The 15246-nt window shown below is 48.1% G+C and overlaps 1 protein-coding gene across 1 annotated transcript in view; it reads left to right on the plus strand.

The window, feature by feature from the left end:
* Positions 1-15246, plus strand: part of NHSL2 (NHS like 2) — a 270748-nt gene that overhangs the window by 102550 nt on the left and 152952 nt on the right. The window lies entirely within an intron of this gene.

The following is a 15246-nucleotide window of genomic DNA, read 5'->3' on the forward strand; positions in this document are numbered from 1 at the left end:
AGGCAAGCTGAGGAGGGGGCAGGCCTCTCCTAGCCCGGGGCAGCCCCTCAGCAGACCCTTGGAGTTATGGCTCTGGATGGCCTGCTCAGGCCCTGGTGAGTCGCTGTGTGACAGGTATGTAAGGAATGGGGGGCTGGGAGTGGCAGGAACAGGACGGATAATTTTTTACTCTGGAGGCAGTGGGGACCAGCTGAGGGCTTAGAGCAGGAGAGTGACAGATCTGACCTTGGCTCTGGAAGGCCCCCACTGGAGCCTGCATGTGTCCTGTGGACAGGAGGGGGAAGAGACTGATGACAGGGAAGCCAGCCGGGGAGCTGCATCCCCCGTGCCTGGGCTTGCTCGCCTCATCCTCGCTGAACTAGCGAGTGTACGAGTGAGGGAAGGAGGGAAGACACGCTGCTCCTGGTCTGGCTTTCACAGGCATCCACATGGGTGTCACATAGGCATCTCAAACTTACCACGTTCAAAGCCAAAGTCCAGACTGTTCCCCACAAACCTGCTGCTCCTACAGTTTTGCCCATCTCAGCTAATGGCATCCCCAACTTTCCAGTTGCTCAGGACCCAAACCCCAAAGTCATTCTTCTCTCTTTCTCTCCTTTCCCATCTCCACTCTATTAGCATATCATGTTATTTCCACCTTTGTAGTATCCAGAATTGAACCACGTGTTACCACTATCATGGTCTGTGCCACCATCATCTGTCGCCTAGATATTAGCAACAGCTTCCTACCAGGTCTGCCTGTTAGATAAAGTTATTGGATCCTCTACGTCGACTCTTGACACAGCAGCCAGAGTGATCCTGATGAAACATAAGTCAGGTCATGTCCTGCCTCTGCTCAAAACCCTCTAATGGGTCTCTATTTCAGACTAAAAGCCTAAGTTCTTACAATGGCCCACAAGGTCCTGAGTGATCTGTCCCCCCACGACCTGTCTGACCTCGTGTCTTACCACTATCTCCCTCACTCACTCTGCTGCAGCCACTCTGGCCTCCTTGCTGTTCCCAGACAGCTTCAGCATCTTTGCATTTGCTGTTCTCTCTGCCTGGAATTCTTTTTTTTGTTTTTTCATTTTTTAAAAATTAATTAGTTTATTTATTTATGGCCACGTTGGGTCTTCGTTGCTGCACGTGGGTCTAGTTATGGTGAGCAGGGGCTACTCTTCGTTGCGATGCGTGGGCTTCTCGTTGCAGTGGCTTCTCCTGTTGAGGAGCACAGGCTCTAGAGCACAGGCTTCAGTAGTTGTGGCACGCAGGCTCAGTAGTTGTGGCTCACAGGCTCTAGAGCGCAGGCTCAGTAGTTGTGGCACATGGGCTTAGTTGCTCCGTGGCATGTGGGATCTTCCCAGACCAGGGCTCAAACCCTTGTCCCCTGCATTCGCAGGCAGACTCTTAACCACTGCGCCACCAGGGAAGTCCCTCTGCCTGGAATTCTTTTCCTCCAGATATCTGCGGGGCTCACTCCCTCACTTCTTTCAGATCTCTGCTCACATGTCACCTTCTCAATAAATCCTTCTTTGACCAGCCTCTTATAAAGCAGCATCCCCAACTCTGCTGGCCCCCCAAGTCCCTTCATTGTTTCATTTTCCCCCAAATCAGACATTGCCTTCTAATCTAGGTACCTGGTGCATAGTAGGCACTCAGTGAGGACTTACTGAATAAACAGGTAGACTGAGGGGATCAGTGAGGCAGCTCTGGGCCATCTCTGGACCATGTGACCTGGGATTCACAGGAGCAGGTTGTATAGGGGAAGCAGAGAGCCCACTGGCCCACAGAAGTTAGCAGGTCTAGCCAGGGTGACCTTGGGCATGTCCCTTCTGCTCTATGATCTTCAGTTTGCTCTTTGATAAAGTGAGCGATCTGTGATCATCTCTAAGGGGTAAAGTGAGGGCCTGGCCATCTGGGTGTGCAACTCAGGCCCCATGGACACAAGCAGTGCTCCGCAAAGGGTACCTGGCTCTGACCCAAAGGCCTGGTGCAAGGGAGAAGTCTGGCAGAGCCCAGCAGTTGGGAGGACGTCCTACTCCACTTTCCAGAGCGAAAGTTTCTACCACACCTACCACTCAGGTGGGCCCATCTCTGGAGCAATGCCATCTCCTCTCCTAGACCAAACTAAATTCTTCTACCTAGTCTAGTTGGGGCCTAGCATTTTTCAAACATTTCTCACTTAAAATTTTAATCCTTGCAATAACATTATGAAGCAGGCATTCTTCGACCCATTTTTCAGTGGAGAACACTGAGTCTTGGAGGGATTAAGGAATTTGCCCAAGGTCCCAAGCAACCTCTCATCCTTCTGCAGGAATCACTTGGAAATCGGTTGATCAAGGTCTAGGAGGCTCATCTGTGTGGTTGGAGCTGTGGGAGAGGCAGGAGGGAGGATGCTTCCTTCTTCCTTCTGCTCCATCTAGGACACAGGTGGAGCCCAAGGAGTGGAAAGCAGGCCAGCCCAGATGGAAGTCATCACTCTCCTGCCGGCTCCCTGAAGGCTGAGCAGAAGGGAGGCGCCTTCCCTGCCTAGCCTTGCCAGGAATCTGGGTGTCCTGAGAGGCTGAGACCAGTGAGTGATGGGGGTGGTGTGTGTGGGGTACTCCGTGTGATAAACTATTTTCCTTTCTCATTCCAAAGATCAGAGAGCACTTGGTGAGCAGTTCTTTGTTCCAATGGAAACAGAAAACCAGAAAAGCCCAGTGGGGGTTGGCCAAACTTTCCTTTGTCTTCTTGGGCTGAGAGGCTGAATGGGAGGACTATGCAAGGGGGATGGGGCAGGGCCCCCATAAGGGCAACAAATCAGTAGAAGGGGAACCAGGACAGGACTCTAGCCAAAAAAAAAAAAAATCCACAAAGAGCTAAGTACATGCTGGTGAGGAGGCCTTGCAGCCTCTTTCATGCAGCCTTACTCCATGTGAGTCTGCTAAGTCTGACAGCCCCTGCAAGAGGCCAGTGGGGACTCCAGAGACACAGCTAGTGCTCTCCTGGCCTAAGTGGTACCAAAGGCACCTCCGGGACCACTGCTCTCCATGCATCCTCTGAGCTCCCTGGCCCAGTCTCTTTCCTGCCTCCTCCCCACACCATGCTCCCACCAAGAATAATAGGAACTCAAATTTGTCAAAGTCATTCAAAGTTTGCCAAGCACTTCCCCATATAATAGCTCTTCAGGAGGCAGGGGAGCCTATTGGTTAAGAACACAGGCTCAGGGCCCAGACTGCCTGGCTCTGCTGTGTGATCTAACCTTGTGCCTCAGTTTCCTCATCTTTAAAATGGGACTGATCACAAGGTCTGCATCTCAAGGTTGTTTTCAGATTAAATGAGCTAATGGCTAAGGTCCCTAAAAGCAGAGATTATTTTGTCTTTTATTCACTGCTATATCCCTAAGGCCTAAACAGTGCCTGGCACCTCGTAGAGACTCGACAAATATTTATTGAATACATATGAAGTGCTTGGAATGGGAACTGGCACTTAGTAAACACAACAAATATTAGTTGTCATTATCTTTCACATTCTCACAACAATTCCAAGAGGAGCATTCTGAATTTCATGCATGTCAGTTTTCTTCCTCCATGTAAGGTTCAAGTTCAGAGTCAAGGCACTGTTGACTGGAAAAAAATACACAACCTAAAAGTTGAGGGTTATGTTTTATTCGGCAGACATTCTGAGGACTTCTAGCCTGGGGCACAGCATCTCAGATAACGCTGAGAAACTGTTCCTAAGAGCCAAGGGGGTGAGCCAGGATATACAGGAGTTTTTGCAACAGAAGACCAGGTAGTCGGAACATCAAAAGATTACTGTTAATAAAAGAAAACCAGATATCTCAAGTTAAGGAATTTAGCGCTTTTCTATGTATGGGAAGATGCAAGAGTCTGGGCTCACTGAAATCATTCCTTTGATATGCACCTCAGTTATCTGGGGCCAGTATCCTGTGCTTTCTCATCCTGAGTCTCCTCAGGGTACACCGTCGGGGGTGGCTGCAGCAGTTGACTGCTAGACGGCGGGCATCCTGTTTCTATCCTGAGTTTCCTTAGGGGCAGCTGTAATGTGGTGGCTTGATGGCTGCAACGTCCAGGCAACATTTTAGTTCACAGCACCAAAGACAGGCAACGGATTTTAAATTGAGGGAAATAGTTTGGGCCACAGAGGATTAGGAATGCAACCCTCAAATCTGAATAATAGCATCCATCCACCCATTCATTCGTTCACTTGTCCATTCCACAAATATTTCATGAATACCCGCCATGCGCCAGACCCTGAGCTGTGAGCTGGGGATATATTGATGACAAGACAGACAAGGATTCTATGTTTGAGGAGCTGAGATTCTAGCGGGAGGAGACAGGCAAAAGCAAGACTTAATTTCAGATAGTAATAAATGCTATGAAGAAAATAAAGCAGTATAATGATGTAGAGAGTGGCTGAGGGATATCTCTAGGGGGGTTGAGAAAGGGACATAGGAGCTCTTCTGGGGGTTCTTGATCTCAGGTCAAGAGCCCTTGCCTTGAGTTGGTCAACACTACCTCATCCCGAGACCATTTATATGCCATCTGCCCAAGGCAGGAGTCAGTTGCTAAGTGTAGCTCCCAGAGGTCTGTACACGGGGCTCTGGGTGTGAGGGGCTGGAAATAGGGGGCTGTGAACATATTGTACCTGCATTGAAAGGTTCTGGCATTAGTCGTCCTCGGACAAAAGCTGTTGGTTGCATTAGGTGAAGTGATGGTAGAAGCCTGAGAGCTTCCTCTTAGGTTCTTCTGCACTCCCGGGGAGGAGATGTCTGGCCAGTGCCCTTATGTCCATGCTCCTTCATGGTACACATGTGCACACACCACCTCATCTTCAAGACAGCCCAGGCACCGTCTCCACCATCACAACCCTTGTCACACTTGAATGCCCTTATTCATTACATGTTTGGGCATCTCCAGAGTCTGGTACAGAATTGATGCCTAATAAATGCTTATAGAATGAAAGAATAAATGGTGACTGCTTTCCTTCTGCTTCCTCAAATGACTGGCTCATTCTCACTCACACATCAAGACTCAGCTCACAGACTTCCCTGGTGGCACAGTGGTTAAGAATCTGCCTGCCAGTGCAGGGGACACGGGTTCGAGCCCAGGTCCGGGAAGATCCCACATGCTACGGAGCAACTAAGCCCGTGAGCCACAACTACTGAGCCCGCGTGCCACAACTACTGAAGCCCACGCGCCTAGGGCCCGTTCTCTGCAACGAGAGAAGCCACCACAATGAGAAGCCCGCACACCGCAACGAAGAGCAGCCCCGGCTCGCTGCAACCAGAGAAAGCCTGCTTGCACCAACGAAGACCCAACGCAGCCGAAAATAAATAAATGTATTAAAAAAAAAAGACTCAGCTCACACAGTCGTCTTATCTCCTTGCATCCCACCTGGGGAGCTCTTGCTCATCCTTTACTTCTTTTGTGAAGCTTTCCTTGACCTCCCCAGGCAGGGTTGGTCCCTCCCACCTCTGAGTGCTCCAGCACATCCTATTTCCTCCCATCATAGCCCTGCTTTCTCTAGGGGTGCTATCTGCTACTGCTCAGCCACGCCCCCTAACCTGTAATTTTCTCAGTGGCAAGGACTGCACGTTTCCGTTATCTCCACACCCCCAGCACTAGCCCCTAGAGGGCGCTCAATAAATATTAGTGGAATTGATGGAAAAAACAAATGAATTGTTTGTCGGTTTTGCTTAGAGCTTCCTAGGTAGTGGTGTGCTAGAGCTGGCTTGGGCTTGTGGCTCATGAGAGCCAATTGTTCAATATTTAGGAAATCTGTGAGCCGATTATTAAACACAGGCATCGTTAAAAATTAAATTATAGGAGAAAACAGAAAACAAGCCAAGATGAGGGATATTCTACCAAATAAATGACCGAATAAATGCAATATGGGATCCTGGATTGGATCCTAGAACAGAGAGAAGACTTTTGTGGAAAAATCGGTGAAATCCAAATAAGCTTTATACTTTAGTTATTAATGTTAATTTCTCAGTTTTGACACGTTTTATAATGATGTAAGATGTCAACATAAGGGGAAAGATTCTTGTTTTGTTCATTGTACTCTAGCCTTGAGAAAGTGATGGAGAAAATGTTAATAATTTACATTAAACTTAAAAGCGTTTCATATTTATAGCCCTGATATCCTCATCTCATCCTCAGAAATGATGTCCATCTTCATGAATAACACCCCAAAAATTGAAGAAATATGCTTCCAGTATATGGAAACTACTATCTGATTCAGCAAAGGAGTTGTTTGAATCATTGATGAATCTGTCAAGTTCCAACACTTCTTCACCATTTCACTTTCTTCTTACTCATTAGCATAAATGAAAGTATCAACCACCATCCATGTAGGAACTACACCCACTCTTCTTTTTCAGCTGTAGGATGGCTATGGATGTAAGAGTTCAGCAAAATTAATGAACTCATTATATGAAAATCAACTGGCTATATGGAATTTGCAATAGAGTATTATTTCATTGTTATTCATAAATTGTGTGTTTTACTTCTTACATAATAAGTAAATATATATATATATGTATATACATGCACGCATTTTTTAAAAAGCCAGTGGTTAAACATTTACCAGAACACCATTCATCCTAGGTATCAATTACTATTTCATCAAATGCATTGATGGAAAGAAAAGAACATTGCCGGGCACCTTCTCTCTGCCAAGCTGTGCTAGCTTTTTTATGTTCGTCATCTCAGTTGCTCTTCACCTCAACTCTGTGAAGTGTAAGTATTATGGACATCATTTCTGAGGATGAGATGAGGATATTAGGGCTCAGAGAGGTTAAATGACTGGACCAAGGTCAAGTAATTGCTGTATAGTGGAGTCAGGATTAAACCCTACATCTGAGTTCAAAGCTAGTTGTATTAGTTTCCTATTGCTCCTGTAACAAATTACCACAAATTTAGTGGCTTAAAACAACAGAAATATATCGTCTTACAGTTCTGGAGGTTAGACGTCTGAAATGGGTCTCACTGGACTAAAATCAAGGTGTTGGCAGGGCTGCATTCCCTCTGGCACTTCTAGGGGAGGATCTGTTTACTCGCCTTTTCCAGCTTCTAGACACTGCCTGCATTCCTTGGTTTTTGTCCCCTTCCTCCATCTTCAAAAGCAGTAACAGCCGGTTGAGTCTTTCTCATATCCCATCTCTCTGACCTTGCTTCTGTTGTCACATCTCCTTCTCTAACTCTGCCTCACCTGCCCCCCTCTTTCACTTTATAAGGACTTTTGTGATTACATTATGCCCACCTACTACATTCAAGAGAGTCTCCCCATCTTGAGGTCAGCTGATAAGCAACCTTAATTCCATCTGCAAACCTTATTTCCAAACTTTGCTATTTAACCTAACATATTCACAGGTTCTGGTGATTTAGGACACGGACATCTTTAGGGGGGGCCATAATTTTGCCTGCCATACTTGTGCTTTTTCTATGACCCTTAACCACCTTGCCTCTTGTTTTAGTGGTTACATAATCCGATAGAAGGCCAATATTATTCTCCCTGACACCTGCATGCCACACGTCTCCATGCCCTCCACTTTGGGGTAAAGTGCCTTCTTTCTTTCAGTTACTATCCCAGCTGCCAGAGAGCCCTGTGGGAGAATGGTTTCTAATCCCTGGGGCTTTTAATCCTGGACATATATTTTACCTTGGCTCTTACTAAAGTGTTTTTAAAATAGTTTCCAGGATTTTTGTGGATTGCTGGCTTTTTCAAAGCTCCTGTTCATTTTTTCCTTTCTCCAGTGTTTGTATGGGGCCAGAGCCCCCTTTCCTACATGGTAGGTCTCACTGTACTGTGGTTTATCCATTCCCACCTTCTGGACCTGTTTCTAGTCACCAGCCAGGATCCTGCATTATATATTTGTGCTTCTCACAGGTTTTTACATTGCTGTATTCTAGAAAAGGCCTTGGACTTACTAAAATGGCCTTTCCCCATGCCTGCTGATGAGGCATCTGTCTGTCTGTGTTTAATATTACTCTCTGACTGGCTCTTCAGAATCAGACCCTCTAAGTAGTAGTTCCCCATCTTCCCTTGTTTCCTCCACTCTGAGATTCCTGATTCTGGTCACAAGAAACCTCATCCACTGAGACCAACCAAAGGCCAGAGGTTGCCGTTCCCCCAGGAAGCCTTCATAACAGCCAGATGCACCCCTTCACTACCTCTGAGCTCTGACTACAGCCTTCTTGGTTCCCCCATCTATCCTTGCCAAAAGCCTTGTGCCCTTTCCTTCTGCCTATCAGATTCATACCCACACTTTGGGGCCTGGTCTGAATCTGACCACCTTGAGGAAAGTTTTCCAGATTATACCAGCCCAAGGGACTCACGTCCTCCTCTGAGCACCTCCAGAACTTATTGTCAGTAACACTTATTTTGACAGTGTATCATCTACCATAATGGACAGGTCATAAACCGGTGGCTGGTGGGCCGAATAATGCCCACAGATATGTTTGGTTTAGTCTGCATGTGGTTTGTTTCTTTTCTAAATTATTTGTTAACAAGTCACAATTAGTAATCTTTCCATTCAATCTGGATTTCTGGCTTCTTTGAAAAACAGAGAAGTCTAGTAATACTGGCTCTGCATTCTCACAGGTTAGTAGTTAGCTGGATTGGGGTGGTGGCTTCCCTGTTAGATGGAGCTCTTGCTCTCCAGTTCGCCACAGTTCCCACCACTCCCTATTATTATTATTATTATTATTATTATTATTATTATTATTATTATATTACTCCAGCCTCCTTCACTCATTTATAGTACTTGCCTGGCTCCTCAAGGCATTCAGAAATTCTGAAATATTCCACACTTACCTAAATGTCCAGCTGTATTAGAGTCTCTTGGAGGAAAGAAACTTTATTTTGAATTTATTTTGTTTCTCCCATGCATCTCTGTACCTAGTAGATGCTCAATAAGTATTGAGAGAATAAAGAATTTCCTGAATCATCCTCCAGATGACTCTAGAATGTGTAAAACTTTATGTTTACTACAAGGTAAAGCTTTATACATGTACTGTCTGTTGAGAAAGTATCATGTACCTGACATGCTAGATGCCTCAGAACAACAGAGGAGGAAACCGAGGCTCAGAGAGCCTATGTAATAGGGCTGGGGCTGGAGATCTGGTAGTTTCTGGGGTAAGGGCCAATGCCTGTGCTTGATGAGGAATCTTTCCTAAATGTCAATGCTGGAAGCAGAGAGGAGCTGCCCCTGAGACTCTCTGGTAATGTTTGTCCACAAACTTTGAGAGTTACTTTGTTTGGATAGAGATTAAGCAGTTATTAACTGTCCTTTCTGTGCTGGGCATTTATGAAGTAACTCTGCACTTATTCTTGGGCTATCAGGAATTCTGAGCTTCCTGGGCAGCTCACTGAAAAGCTGAGGGACATACAGCTAGATTGAACCTAATTGTTCGTGGCATTTGGAGCCCCTTTGGTGAGTCACGTTCAGCTGAGAGAAGCATCTGCTTATTTCCTTGCCCATATGTGCACAGAGATTGTGCTGTTCCTTCATGACATCACTGGTGGTACTGATGTGTGGTGTGGGATGGGAAAACATGCAGAAATGATGCATGTTTCATTGCGCAGCAGCAAGCAGAAAGGAATGTGAGAATACCGTAGACTCCCGCTGGGGCAGAAATCTGGTGTCATGTGTTGCTAAACAGCTGCAGGAAAATTTGTCTGGACCCTTGGAGGCAGAGAGGTGGGTTCACCAGACTTTGGTTCTGAGTAACTTTGAGGGCAAAGAGGTTGTACAGGAAACACATAGGGTGCATCTAGAAGCTTGACCCTGGAGGCTTCATCTGCCTTCTTTGCCACCCTGCCCCCTCCAGCCACCGCCAGTTCCAGCTGTGGCTAGGAGAGGAGGGAAGTGGGAAGGCTTCAGTGCCAGGTTCCTCTAGGTCTGATGTGCTCACAGGCCCTGCTTAGGGCCACCGAAATGCTCAGACAGAAGGAGCTCCCGGGCCAGTCCTAAAGGAGGCAAGATAGGGCAGGGGTCGGGTGGGAGAGGCAGGGAAAAGGATTCATATGGGGGCTTTTATCCTTCAGACTCTATAGGAGTTTATAGGACTAAAAGAAACATGGAATCCGTAACCTTGGACTCACCTAGAACCGGGTTCAAGCCCCTCCTCTATTCCTACAAGGGTGGCCTTAGGCAAGTCATTAATCTCTCCAAACCCAAGTTTACTTCTTTCTGTATAGTGTGAGGAGTCATGAGGCGATGTTTGTATGGGGCCTGGTCCATATTTTAAGAGGTGGGAGCTGTGAGCTTTCTAATGATGCAACTGAGCAATAAGCTATCATATTGGTTATTATTTATTGTGGGCTTACTATGGGCCAGACACTGTGCTAAACCATTTCAGTCCATTCTCTCTTTAATCTTTCAAAGATAAAGAAATTGAGTTACAGAGAGGAAGAATGACTCATCGAAGGTCATCCAGCCAGTAAATGACAGAACCAGCACACACTCGATACACTGCAGTTCCAGAGCCCACACTTCCAACCAGACCACCTGCCACGCATTTGTTCCACTTCACACATGAGGAAACTTGAGGTCCAGGAGGCACTAGCATCAGAGACAGAGCTTAGGGCTTTAGATGTCTGGCTCTGCTAGTTAACATGCTGTGTGACCTTGGGCAAGTCACTCAACCTCTCTGAGCTTCAGTTTCCTGATTTGGAAAACATCTGAGTCCAAAGCCTCTGGCAGCCTGTACAGTGAGAAGCAGTATCCTATGGGAGAAGGTGGAGGGGAGGAAGCTCAGAATCTACCAGAGACAGAGAATGAGAAGAAATGGGTGTGACTGGCTTTACAAACTGGAGGCAAGTCTGGAGTAGAAACTTAGCAGAGTGAACGTGCCCGGTTCACACCACCCATTTAGCAGAGAGCCCACAGAGGCCGGGAGGCGGGGGGTGGGGGGTGGGGGGGCAGGAGTATGGCCAGCTTAGCCGGCACCCACACAGTGAGCTGCTGTTGCCACCTAGGGGACAGGCAGTGACCATGAACTCTGGCTGAGCAGTACAGCACATTCCCATCTCCTGCTGGTTTCCGGAGTGGAAAGGGGCGGCCAAGCCTTGCTCCAGGAGTGGGGAGGAGAGTGAGGAAAAGGAACGGAGTGCTGCCTCTGCTTTGGGAGTTATAAATAAATCCATCTGGAAGTGTTTGGGGGCTGTGGGAGCCTGAGGCCGGCCTCTGCAATTCAGGCCATGTGGCACACATTTCCATTTACACCAGACCCCCCCCACCCCGGTCCCAGGAGACTGTCTGATTGGGCCTGTCTGTTCCAGCCCGAGCTGGGCAGGAACCTCTCAGGCCTCCACTCTGTTTCCAGCCCCCACCCCAACCCTCCCCTCCTCTCAGGCCAACTCCAGCAAGATCATGTGTGAGAAGGTACTTCAAAAAGTTCACGTGCTATTCAAGTGCTGACTGAATGAATGAATGAATTTCAATTCATCATTTAACTGTCAGTACGTTCCGCTCGCTAGGAAGGGACCCCGTGGTAATTCTCGAAGGTGACGTGTTCTTGACTTTTAGCCTCCATCTCAGGATCATCTTTACCCTTCCCAGCTAAGGCTGGCTAAGGGACGAAGGCAGTGCCCAAGTCTTGTTTGTTTTTCTATCCCCAGCACCAGGGCAATGCTCAGTAGGTGTTGCTTATATGAAGGGATGAGTCAATTTATTAATTTAACAAACACTCATTGCACACCCTCATGTGCTGTGCACTCTGCTGAACACAGTAGAGAACAAAATAGACAGAATTCCTGCCCTCAACTGAGCTTGTGGTCATAGTGTTTCTCAGTGAGAGTACTATTGGCACTTGGGGTGAGACGATTCTTTGCAGTGTGGGATGGTCCTGTGCACTGCAGGATGTTCAACATCCTGACTTCTGGCCCACTTAGCACCCTGGAGTCATTGTGACAGCGAGAAACGCCTCTACACATTTCCAAATACTTCCAGGGGCTGGGAGGACCCACCCCTGGCTGAGGGCCACTGCTGAGGGACTTGACAGGACATGAGGGAAGGAAGGCCATCCCCAAGGTATGAACGTGTTGAGTCCTCCAAATCCACATGGAATTGGTGGTTTAGAACTGGGAAATCAAATTTGTCCCAGAAAGGTGTAAAATAATCCTTCAGTGGCTGAGTCAGGCCCCAGAAGCCTGTAAGGTAGCCTAGGTCCACAGTTCCCTCGGGCTGGCTTAGGGCTGAGCTGCAGGCAACCTGATGGCAGTTTTGAACATGATGAGATGATGAGATGGTATTTTGAGAATGTTCAGAAAACAGCCACTATTTGATCCCAGGTGTACCTTAGAAGTCAACCTCAAGATATAGATTTAGGATAAATCCACTTTGAAGTGGGAGTTAGGGTTGAGACCCAGCATCCATTAAGATCATCAAGGGAGAAGGTATTGGGGAAAAGGTGAAGAATGAGTTCAGAACAGAGGCTGAAGCTAGAGAAGTAGGCCCTGGGGGCACCTCTGCCCCTTCGTTTCCATTCTCAAGGTCAGCACCCTAGTTCAGGGCCTCTGCTCATGCCACGACCATTGCAGCAGCCTCCTAACTGGCCTCCGTTTTTCTTCTGGTCTCTCTGCCTTCCAGAATTATCTTCTTAAAACCTGGCTTTCATCACGTCCCTTCCCAACATTCACCAGGTCCAGCCTCACACCCTAACCCCCTGCAGTCACGCTGCCCAGCAAGCTGGCTCCAGATTCTCCTTCAAGGATTGTTGGTGCTCATCTCCTAGACCTTACCATCTGGCCACACAGAGCGCCAAACACACACTGTCCTTCTTTCATCGATGCCACCTCCTCCCCTGGGATACCCTTTGACCCTCTCTCCATTTGGAAAAATAAATTCAGGCTTCAAGGCTGAGTTCAAGCCTCCGCTCTTTTGTAAAGCTTTCCCCCACCCCTCAGAGGCAAGCACGCTTTCCCATCTCTGTACCTCCCTCTCCAGCTGTGGGGCTTCTGTCTCTCCCACTAGACGGAGAGTTCCCTGAGGGCAGCAGCCATGTTTTGCTTTGTCATCCCATTACCCAGCCTAGTGTGAAGGGACGGGAAAGTGGGCTTGGGGATGGGCTGGTAGGACAGGGCAAAGAGAAAGTACAATGGTTTCCCCCAAGCCTGACCATGCATCCACTTGAGCCACTTTTAACTGCTCTCTCCATAAGCACTGTCTTCGGATGAGGGTTAGTGAAAGAGCTAAGGGAGAGAAGGAAAAAGATGGAGAGCCAAGGTGTGGGCGGGCAGAAGGAGCTGAATGGAGAAGAGAGGAGAGGCTGAGAGGTTGAAAGAGGAGAGGAGAGAGCCAGGGTCTGCATCAACAGCTTCCATACATAGGAATTCAAATAACCTGGAATGGAATAAGAAAAGATTTGGGAGGCTTCCCTGGTGGCTCAGTGGTTGAGAGTCTGCCTGCCAATGCAGGGGACACGGGTTCGAGCCCTGGTCTGGGAAGATCCCACATGCCGCGGAGCAACTAGGCCCGTGAGCCACAACTACTGAGCCTGCGCGTCTGGAGCCTGTGCTCCGCAACAAGAGACGCCGCGATAGTGAGAGGCCTGCGCACCGCGATGAAGAGTGGCCCCCACTTGCCACAACTAGAGAAAGCCCTCGCACAGAAACGAAGACCCAACACAGCCAAAAATAAATAAATAAATAAATAATTTTTTTTTAAAAAGACATCTTCTTAAAAAAAAAAAAAAGAAAGAAAAGATTTGGGACTCTGGAAATGAAAGCAGCTGCCTAGGCAGGTCAGCTGAATGTACAGTTAATTAATAGGCATTAGTGCCCTTCAGTGACCAGCTGTGCATGGAATCACGTCCTGCTGGGATCAAATGCCAGCTGCCCAGGATGCCCATTTAGTAAAGAGCAAAAAACAGCATTGCCATAAAAGAGCCAGAGAATTCCTCAGAGAGATCTTCCTAAGGGCACCAGGGGCCACTGGAACTCCATAGTTGCACCATACCACTGGCCTGGCTCTTGCCAAAGATAAGGGGACACGAGAAAAAAAACAACATGTAGTGAGCAGCTAGTATCCCAGAGGCCACACCAGACGCATTTTACGCACACAAGCTCTTTTGATCCTTAATGCAACTCTGTGAGGTAGGTATCGTCTCTATTTTACGGGTTAGAAGATTGAGGTCCTTGGAGGGTTAAGAATCTTACCCAAGGGCACATAGCTTCAAAGTCCTGGATCCAGGATTCCAGTGCAGTTCATCCCCTCTCTGATTGGCAGCAATTTTCTCCCCGGTCTTGCTGACTTTGGCTGTGGGGCTGATCTCTGGATTGATTTCTCTGAACATAAACAAAATACCATCAGTTTTTCCTGGCTCTGGAATGAGTCCTCAGAATCATGTGCTGTTTTCCAGTTTGCAGCTGGGTGCCTTTGCTGGGTGTTCACGAATATGAAGCAATAGGCCTTGTCCTGAGCATCAACAGTGTGCACTCAAAAAATGCCAGGGTGCTTTTCTTCCCAGAAGATACTTCAGGCTGGGAGTTTTTAGCCTGTGGAGCCAAGTTTTCTATTTTCTCTTCCTTCCCGATGATCTGCCAGTGATCTGGTTGATGGCTGCCAGGCAAAATTTAAAATCCTTATCAAAATCATGGTACCTTTGAGATGTTGCCCACATTGTGTTCTGACTATCTCTGGGACCCATCCCTGTCTGCTCAGTGGTTGCTGGATGCCATCCGTCTGCTGCCAGCCTGTGAGTGATGGTGAGCAGGGGACAGGAGGTAGGAACAGGGCAGGTGTGGACAGTGTTTCCCAGAATTCTGATGTGACATGGTTAGGCCAACTCACGGAGGAGCCAGTGGAGGCAGAGGCTGGACCCAATCGGGGGCAAAATGGCACGCAGCACAGCCCCCATAGAGTTGTGGCTTTAGGGTGGGGTAGGTTGGCTAGAAAGTCTGTGATGATAGTTTTTTTTGTTTGTTTGTTTTTTGGCTGTGTTGGGTCTTCGCCTCCGTACGAGGGCTCTCCCTAGCCGCGGCGAGCGGGGGCCACTCTCCATCGCGGTGCGCGGGCCCCTCACTTCCGCGGCCCCTCCCGTTGCGGAGCACAGGCTCCAGACGCGCAGGCTCAGTAGTTGTGGCTCACGGGCCCAGCCGCTCCGCGGCATGTGGGACACCCCCAGACCAGGGCTCGAACCCGTGTCCCCTGCACCGGCAGGCAGACTCCCAACCACTGCGCCACCAGGGAAGCCCTGTGATGATAGTTTTATGGAATTGTTCTGTAGTCAGGTACACTCTGGGAACCTTTGGGGC

This window comes from Balaenoptera ricei, chromosome X (genome assembly GCF_028023285.1).
Source record: "Balaenoptera ricei isolate mBalRic1 chromosome X, mBalRic1.hap2, whole genome shotgun sequence".
Taxonomy (NCBI): domain Eukaryota; kingdom Metazoa; phylum Chordata; class Mammalia; order Artiodactyla; family Balaenopteridae; genus Balaenoptera; species Balaenoptera ricei.